The sequence below is a fragment of the Bidens hawaiensis genome, unplaced genomic scaffold (genome assembly GCF_021521415.1).
Source record: "Bidens hawaiensis isolate Kalapana, Puna unplaced genomic scaffold, B.hawaiensis_p1.1 tig00049701_1, whole genome shotgun sequence".
Lineage (NCBI taxonomy): Eukaryota > Viridiplantae > Streptophyta > Magnoliopsida > Asterales > Asteraceae > Bidens > Bidens hawaiensis.
The window spans coordinates 25,813-34,668 of record NW_027506119.1 but is presented as its reverse complement, the minus strand read 5'-3'; positions in this window follow the sequence as shown (position 1 = coordinate 34,668).

Here is an 8,856-nt window from a genome sequence, read left to right as displayed (position 1 = left end):
TGAGAGGGACCCATATGCGGTTGGCAAAATATCGAGTGTTCCCTTTAAGTTCCAAATTCTTAATCATACCCCCAAGGCATTCGTTTTTAACAAACTCTGGTTTCAAGGCTTCTTGCTGAGCGTCTCGGATGCGGGTAGAGAGATCTGCGTGAATGGTCAACCTTAGAGCCTTGACTCGTAGCGTTTTTATTCGCTCCTTTCTGCTTAGCGCGTCTGCTACCACATTCGCTTTCCCCGGATGATACTTGATCTCGCAATCATAATCATTCAACAATTCAACCCATCTTCGTTGCCTCATGTTTAAATCCTTTTGATCAAATATATGTTGAAGGCTCTTGTGATCCGTAAAGATTATACACTTTGTACCATAGAGGTAATGGCGCCAAATCTTTAGCGCGAAGACAACAGCTCCAAGTTCCAGATCATGCGTTGTGTAGTTCTTCTCATTGGTCTTAAGTTGGCGCGAGGCATACGCTATAACTTTGTCTCGCTGCATAAGGACACATCCGAGTCCCTGGTGTGAAGCGTCGCAGTAAACGACGATGTCATCCGTCCCCTCTGGTAAAGATAAAATTGGCGCACTACATAACTTCTGTTTCAACATTTGAAATGCCGCTTCCTGATTCTCGCCCCAAATAAACACCTTGTCTTTCTGAGTTAGCGCGGTCAGAGGTAGAGCTATCTTGGAGAAGTTCTCAATGAAGCGTCGATAGTAGCCAGCTAGTCCAAGGAATTGCCTCACCTCAGTTGGGGTTTTTGGCGCTTCCCAGTTTTCGATGGCTTTAACCTTAGAAGGATCGACGTGTATCCCTTTCTCGTTTACAACGTGACCGAGAAAGTGAACCTCTCTAAGCCAAAACTCACATTTAGAAAACTTTGCATACAACTTTTCTTTCCTTAACAATTCCAAAATCATTCTCAGGTGTTGCTCATGCTCGGCCTTGGTTCGAGAGTAAATCAAAATATCATCTATAAACACAATCACAAACTTGTCCAAATATGGTTTGCATACACGGTTCATCAGATCCATGAATACAGCCGGCGCATTAGTTAGCCCGAAAGGCATCACTAAGAACTCATAATGGCCATATCTGGTTCGGAAGGCTGTCTTTGGCGCGTCTTCCTCATGGACCCTAAGTTGGTGGTATCCTGACCGTAGATCTATCTTCGAATAATAACTGGATCCCTGCAACTGGTCAAATAAGTCGTCAATCCTCGGTAAGGGGTACCGATTTTTGACTGTCAGCTTGTTCAGCTCCCTGTAGTCAATACACATCCGGAACGAACCATCCTTCTTCTTTACAAACAGTACTGGAGCTCCCCAAGGTGAAAAGCTTGGGCGTATGAAACCCTTATCCAATAGTTCCTGTAACTGATTGGATAGCTCTTGCATCTCAGATGGAGCTAAGCGATAAGGCGCTCGAGCTACTGGCGCAGCTCCTGGGACCAAATCAATATGAAACTCGACTTGTCGCGGCGGCGGTAACCCGGGCAAATCTTCAGGAAAAACTTCTGGAAATTCGCGCACTACTGGTAAGTCTTCAATTCTTCGCTCATCTCCTTTCTTTACTACATGCGCCAGGAAGGCGTAGCACCCTTTCCTTAGGCACTTACGCGCCTTTAGGCATGAAATCAGTTTCGTCGCAACTCCCCTTCTTTCCCCTTGAATCATCAAAGTTTCTCCGTTCAACAGTGGAATCCGAACCTGCTTCTCATGACAAACAATCTCCGCGAGATTCTCGACCAACCAATCCATACCTACCACAATATCGAAACTTCCCAAATCTATTGGCAACAAGTTTATATTGAACTCATGACCTCCCATGACTAATACGCATTGCTCAGTCCTTTCATTCGCGCATAACTGCCTACCATTGGCTAGTTCTATAGTATAAGGTTTGTCTAGCCTACTGGTCGCTAAGCCCAGGGAGTTTTTAAACTCATGGGATATAAAACTTAGGTCAGCGCCAGTATCAAATAAGACAGATGCATAATGACCGTTAAGCAAAAACGTACCGGTTACCACATTCGGCTCTTCCTTTGCTTCACCCGCGCCAATCACAAAAGCTCTCCCGCGAGCTTGGTTTCCTTTCTGTGGGCAATCCCGACTGAAGTGTCCAGGCTTCCCGCATGCGTAGCAGCTGTCGCTCGATCCAGCTTCTCTGATGCGACAATTCATCGCCTTGTGTCCTGATCTGCCACATTTGGCGCATTCGATTTTTGCGCATTCACCCTCGTGGTGATACTTGCATTTGCTGCACCATGGGCGAGGCCCGCTGTATCCTTTCCTTGATGGTTCCGCGGCTTGAATCGCGTAAACCCTTGTGCTTTCCTGCTTCTTGGGCGGTGGCTGCTTGAAGTCTGACCCTCGGTGGGAGTTCCATTTCCTCTTGGAGTCAGAGGTTCGCTGCTCGTTCAAGCGAGCGGTCAACATACCCGCACGAACCGTATCCCTTGTAAGGGTGATGGCTCGCGCAACCGCCTCGTCAAAGGTCGGAGGTGCGGCGGCGTTGAGCGGAACTCTAACGACAGGAGGTAACCCAAAGATGTACCTCTCGATTTTCTTTTCTTCTGTGTTTGCCATGTCTGGCACCAGCTGGCAAAGCTCGTTGAAACGATTGGTGTAGGCATCGATATCCGTTCCTACCATGGTGTGGTTCCAGAATTCTTGTTGCAAGCTCTGAATTTCTGCGCGAGAGCAGAACTTTCTCATCATCATTTCTTTCAATTCTTCCCAGGTCTTGTGAAGAGCAATTTCTCGCCCCAAAGTCTTTACTTGGAGCTTCCACCAAGACGAAGCTGCTTCTTGGAACATGCAGGTCGCGTAAAGGACCTTTTGGTTTTCACTACATCCGCTGATGGAGAGAACTGTCTCCATCTTGTCAATCCAATTGTAGAGCCCAATGGCTCCTTCGGTGCCTTTGAACGGCCAAGGCCTACAGGCCATGAATGTTTTATAGGAGCATCCTTTGTCCAAGGCTCCTGATTCGGGTTCTGGGGTCTCGTTCTCTTGGCGACCCTGACTAGATTCGGCCTTGCTGGCCTCATGTGTTGCAATCGCCTGCGCGATTATTTCTGCGAGCTCCTCGGGTGTCATGGTAATTCCCTTGGCTCTGGTTGGAGGCATTCTTTTCATAAAAAGAAAATATAACAAACTTAGCGCATGTACTCAGAGCACATAATGTTCTTATCTCTAGACACTGTGACCCGTGTTCCTAAGTGCGTGTGTGATTTTTCTTTTGAACATATTCTTTTGAAAATATTTCATGCGATTCCCCAAAGGTTATAGTCTAGGTTAAAAACTTCTTTTCCTAGTTCGCTATAACCAGTGCTCTGATACCAATCTGTCACACCCGGCCCTGAGCGGCGGAAACAGCCGGGCGCGCGCGAGTGGGGATTGATAATTAAGCACGGGCCATTGCAAAACATTCAAAGATTTTCATTGCGCATGAAATGTTTAATACAAATGACATTGTTTAAGATTACATAAAAACATCCAAGTATAAAAACTGTTGAAGATTTCCACGCCATATCCCCTTGCGCGGCGGGTACAACCACGCGCATCGAAGGGATAGAACTAAAATCTTCCAAAAAGCTAGTTTTAGATGTTCAGCGTGAGGTGCTCTAAGTGTGACTCCATGCGCTACCTAGTTATCTCCTGAAAGACACGTAAAAACATTTGAATCAGTATAAACTGAGTGAGTTCACAAGTTTTAGTAACTTGATAAATCGTATTGCATCATAATCATTCTGAAACATATTCTGTTAGCCTCATTAAAACACATGCTTGGTAAGACAGTTATATTAACATATTCTGATAAAACCGTTCCGCGGGTTACGCGCGAACATTTCTGGGAACTGTGCTCGTCTGTGTAAGTGGCGCTGCCACTACGAGCTAAAATAATGTAATACCGTCCCGCGGGTTACGCGCAGACGTTTCTGGAAAACTATGCTCGTCTATGCAAAGAGGCATTGCCCCTACGAGCTAAGGATACTGTCCCGCGGGTTACGCGCGAACAATTCTGAGAAACTGTGCTCGTCCATGCAAAGAGGCATTGCCCCTACGAGCTAAAATAATAATTCCGTCCCGCGGGTTACGCGCGGACGTTGTGCCGGAAAACAAGGCGCTCGTCCATGCAAAGAGGCGCGACCCCTACGAGCGGGCTCAAACCCATAGTACTGCCCCATGACCATACTAGGCACTCGTCCATGCAAAGAGGTGCGACCCCTACGAGTGGGTGGATCAAACCAGCAGTCCCTACCCTTAGAGTTCCAATGGTAAAGTGATCACTTACTCGAGTTCTAGCGCACATACATTGAAAACCTTAGATAACCGTTTGCATTGCTCATCATGAAACATAACTTAAACACATAATCGCTTTCATAGCTTGTAAGTATACCATGATAAAACATTATTTAAGTACGTGTCCCTCGCCCCGAAAGCAGTTTAAAACAGTGAAAACAGTGAAAATAGGGGTTGTGAGACTCACCTGTGGTTCTTGTTAAGGGATTAATCGAGATTCGGGTTTTCTTGGTGTTGGCCTCGGAATCGAAGGTCTAGAATACGATCAAATAACAAGTATATATATTAAGATCAAGAAATAGGAGAATACAAGGGTTGGATAGTAGGTTTCAAGGTTATATTCTCGGCTTACCTAGTAACAGGATCGGAGCTGGAAACAACGGATGCTTGGGAAAGGATTAGTGCAAGTTTGTAGTTCTTTGAAGTGTGTTTTGGGTGATAATTTAGGCTACAAATTTATAGGCAAACTCAAGGGAACACAATCCCTTGCTTTAGGGAATTGTAATCTTTTGAAATGATGGTAAAGTATGGAAATTATTATTATTTATTAAAAAGAGTAGAAAAGTAGATTAAAGATTCTGATTTGATATGGACAGGACATGCAGGGCTGTGGCTGGTGAGAGTGGGTGGCTGGCAGTTGACTTTTACAGTTTGCTTTTTCAGTGCTTTAGACAGTGTACAGTAAAAAGTAGTTTTCTGAAACACGCTACCGCCCTCTTTTGGGCGGGGACAATTTCCTTAAATCTGAACATTTTGACTAAGTGTTCTGCGCGTATAACTTGGTGCGCATAGCTTTCTGCGTGTAGAACATTTCTTTGCTGCGGGTAGGTGCGTAACCTTCTCGCAGTTTAGGGATATTTGAGTTTCATTTGTAGATTCTCCAGGTGGTCTTGGTATTTCAACATAGTGATCAGTCATGTTGAAGTCAATTCCATCCTGGAGCTTCAGACAAACTAGCTCTCAACGTTCCCGCCATGCGGGTAGGTTAGTTCCCTTCCGCACGCGCATAAACGATGTAGGATGCACCCGCCTTAGCATCATGCGGGATGGTCAACCCATAGACAACATAACGTTTAAGTTACATGAAAACATAAAGCCAAATCATTCACGCATGGCGCATATAATATATGCTCACGCAGGTTCTTAATATGGTGCGCTCGCGCAGGGCGCACATAACAAATGCACGCGCTGACTATCATGGCGCGCATAATATTTACAATCACCTAATTATTAGGTTGATTACTTAGTTTAAGGGGTTGGGAATTTACCGGGTGTCACAGTTATCGTATTCATCGACGACATACTTATTTATTCTAAGTCAAAGGTTGATCATGAAGTCCACCTCCGTACATTACTTGAAATTCTTAGAACCGAGAAGTTGTATGCCAAGTTCTCGAAATGCGAGTTCTGGTTGAACGAAGTACAATTTCTTGGTCACATCATTAACGTCAACGGTATTCAAGTCGATTCCGCAAAGATTGAAGCCATCTCTAAGTGGGAGATTCCAAAATTGCCGACTGAGATCCGAAGTTTCTTAGGTTTGGCCGGCTATTACCGTAGATTCATCAAAAATTTCTCTCGTATCGCCGTTCCCCTAACCTCCTTAACTCGAAAGAATATCAAGTATGAATGGGGAACAAAGCAACAAGAGGCGTTCGATATACTTAAACAAAAGCTCACCCAAGCACCTATCTTGGCTTTTCCAGAAGGTACTGAGGACTTTGTGGTATTTAGTGACGCATCTCACTCCGGATTGGGATGTGTACTAATGCAACGCAAGAAAGTAATCGCTTACGCTTCTCGTCAACTCAAAGTACACGAAAAGAATTATACGACTCACGATCTAGAGTTAGGCGCCATAATCTTTGCACTTAAGATATGGAGGCACTATCTCTATGGAGTAAGATTTACCGTGTACACTGATCACAAGAGCTTAAAACACATTTTCGATCAAAAAAAGCTCAATATGCGCCAATGGCGATGGATGGAGACACTCAATAACTACGATTGTGAGATTGTTTACCATGAAGGCAAAGCCAACGTCGTGGCTGATGCTTTAAGTCGCAAGGAGCATGAGAAGCCCAAAAGAGTTCGAGCGTTGCGCCTAGAACTCCAAATCGATCTCTTCGAGCAAATCAAATCCTCGCAAACACAAGCGATTAATGAAAACCAAATCTCCGAAGAAAAGCGTAATGGCACCATTGACTCGCTAGTCAAAGGTGACGATGGTATCCTTAGACTCGGTAATAGGATTTGGGTACCAATCGTTGGATGCTTGCTTGAGAAAATCTTGAACGAAGCCCATAAGTCGAAATACATGATGCATCCCGGAATCGATAAAATGTACCACAATCTCAAGGCAAACTATTGGTGGAATGGGATGAAAGGGGATGTCGCTTCGCATGTGGCGAAATGTTTAACATGTTTGAAAGTCAAGGCTGAACACCAAAAGCCTTTGGGATTGCTTCAGCAACCCGAACTTCCCGTATGGAAGTGGGAGTTAATCACTATGAATTTTATCACTAAACTCCCAAAGACGACTCGACAACACAATGCTATTTGGGTAATTGTGGACGATTAACAAAGTCCGCACACTTCATACCCATCAATGAGTCATACTCAATGGACAAACTAGCGCTTATTTACGTGAACAACATTGTTGCTTTACATGGAGTACCGCTGTCCATAATTTCTGACCGAGACAGTCGTTTCACGTCTCATTTTTGGAAAATCTTCCAACAAGCTCTTGGTACTAAGTTGAACCTTAGCACCGCCTATCATCCACAAACCGATGGGCAAAGCGAAAGGACGATTCAAACGTTGGAAGATATGCTCCGAGCTTGTGTGATCGACTTAGGTGGAAGTTGGGATGACCACTTACCCCTAATGGAATTCTCGTACAATAATAGCTATCACACAAGAATACAAGCCGCACCATTTGAGGCGTTATATGGTCGAAAGTGTAGAACGCCCGTGTGCTGGTCTGAAACCGGAGATAATCAATTATCTGGACCCGAGATAGTCCAAGAAATCACCGACAATGTTATTCAAATCCGAGAACTTAAGACGGCATGTGATCGCCAAAAGAGTTACGCTGATGTTCGTCGTAAGCCGTTAGAGTTTAATGTTGGTGACAAAGTGTTATTGAAAGTCTCGCCTTGTCGAGGCGTTGTTCGCTTCGGTAAGAAAGGAAAATTGAGTCCTCGATTCGTTGGACCTTTTGAGGTACTTGAACGAATCGGCACTGTTGCATACCGTTTGCGACTGCCCGAGAAAATGCAAGGGATACATGATGTATTCCATGTTTCGAATCTACGTAAGTGTTTGACCGATGAATCATTAGCCAAGGGCAGCTCAATTTCACACACCAACATCAGCTCTAAAGTCTATCTCTAACTTCTCACTAGATCCCGACAATCATATTAACGATTCACCTCGATAAACGTGTCCCGATTCCTAGTTTTCTGTACCGATGTTTCCTCGAAGTGCGTGCCACCCTCCACCCACATTCAACCAAGTAAGGCGTTTGTTCTCGAAAGGCGTGCCATCGATTGTCGAAGATTGGTGCTATCGTTGAAGTGCCAAAGTTGATCGAGAAAGTGAAGCGGCGTCGAAGTGCTGCTCGAATTCCTAGGGTTTCTAAACGCCAACAAGGTTAGGCGTAATGTCAAATGAATATAATGTAATATTATATTAAAGGCTTAAGCCTTAACTCGAGGTTATACTCGATACCTCGATAAAGAGAAAAGAAATACAAACATAACAAAGAAAATAAATAAGAATATGAATTGACAAATATATATGTGTGTAAGTATATATGATTATATTCTTTGTTATGAAATTATTATTTAAGTAATAATGAGTGTTCTTAAATAATAAAAGAAAAAGAATACGTTTCTTTAAGAAGAAGAAACTTCGGGTTTCTATATAAACTAAAGGTTTATAATTTACTTTTAAACCAAAAGTTTTCAAGTAAAAGAAATATATGAACTGAAGGTTCATCGAGGTAGAGATATAAAATAAGACTAAAGGTCTTAAGCCGGATTGTATATCCGACTAACAAATGGTTATACTCGTACTATAGGTGCGAGATAGCAAGGGAAAGACCCTCGGACGGTGAGTGAAGCCGATCCTAAAGAGATAAGGTGAATACGCACCCAAACTTTTATAACTTATTTTAAAATGAGTCAAACATGTTATATGAAATTTGTTTACAAGGAACTATGTGTTCCTAAAAACCTTTATAAATGAGAGTATAAACCTAGCCCTCAGGCTGTGGTATACGTGCGTTTGGATCCTAGCATAGGTGGTACTACGCGGTGGGCACGCCGCACCACCCTTGGTCGTAGGACGCTCTCCTGCAGGGAGTACGACCGTTGTGTATATTGACGGGTACTTAACTAAGTCGAACGCTGCGGTGTTTGCTGAGGTGACCTAGAGCAGAGGCTTGAATTTATAATGTGTTGTTTTAACTTTTTTATTCCTAAGCAACGTTGGGCCGAGGCGGGCGTAGTCTCGAGGGGTAATAAAGTAAAAGATAATATTTTTGCGTC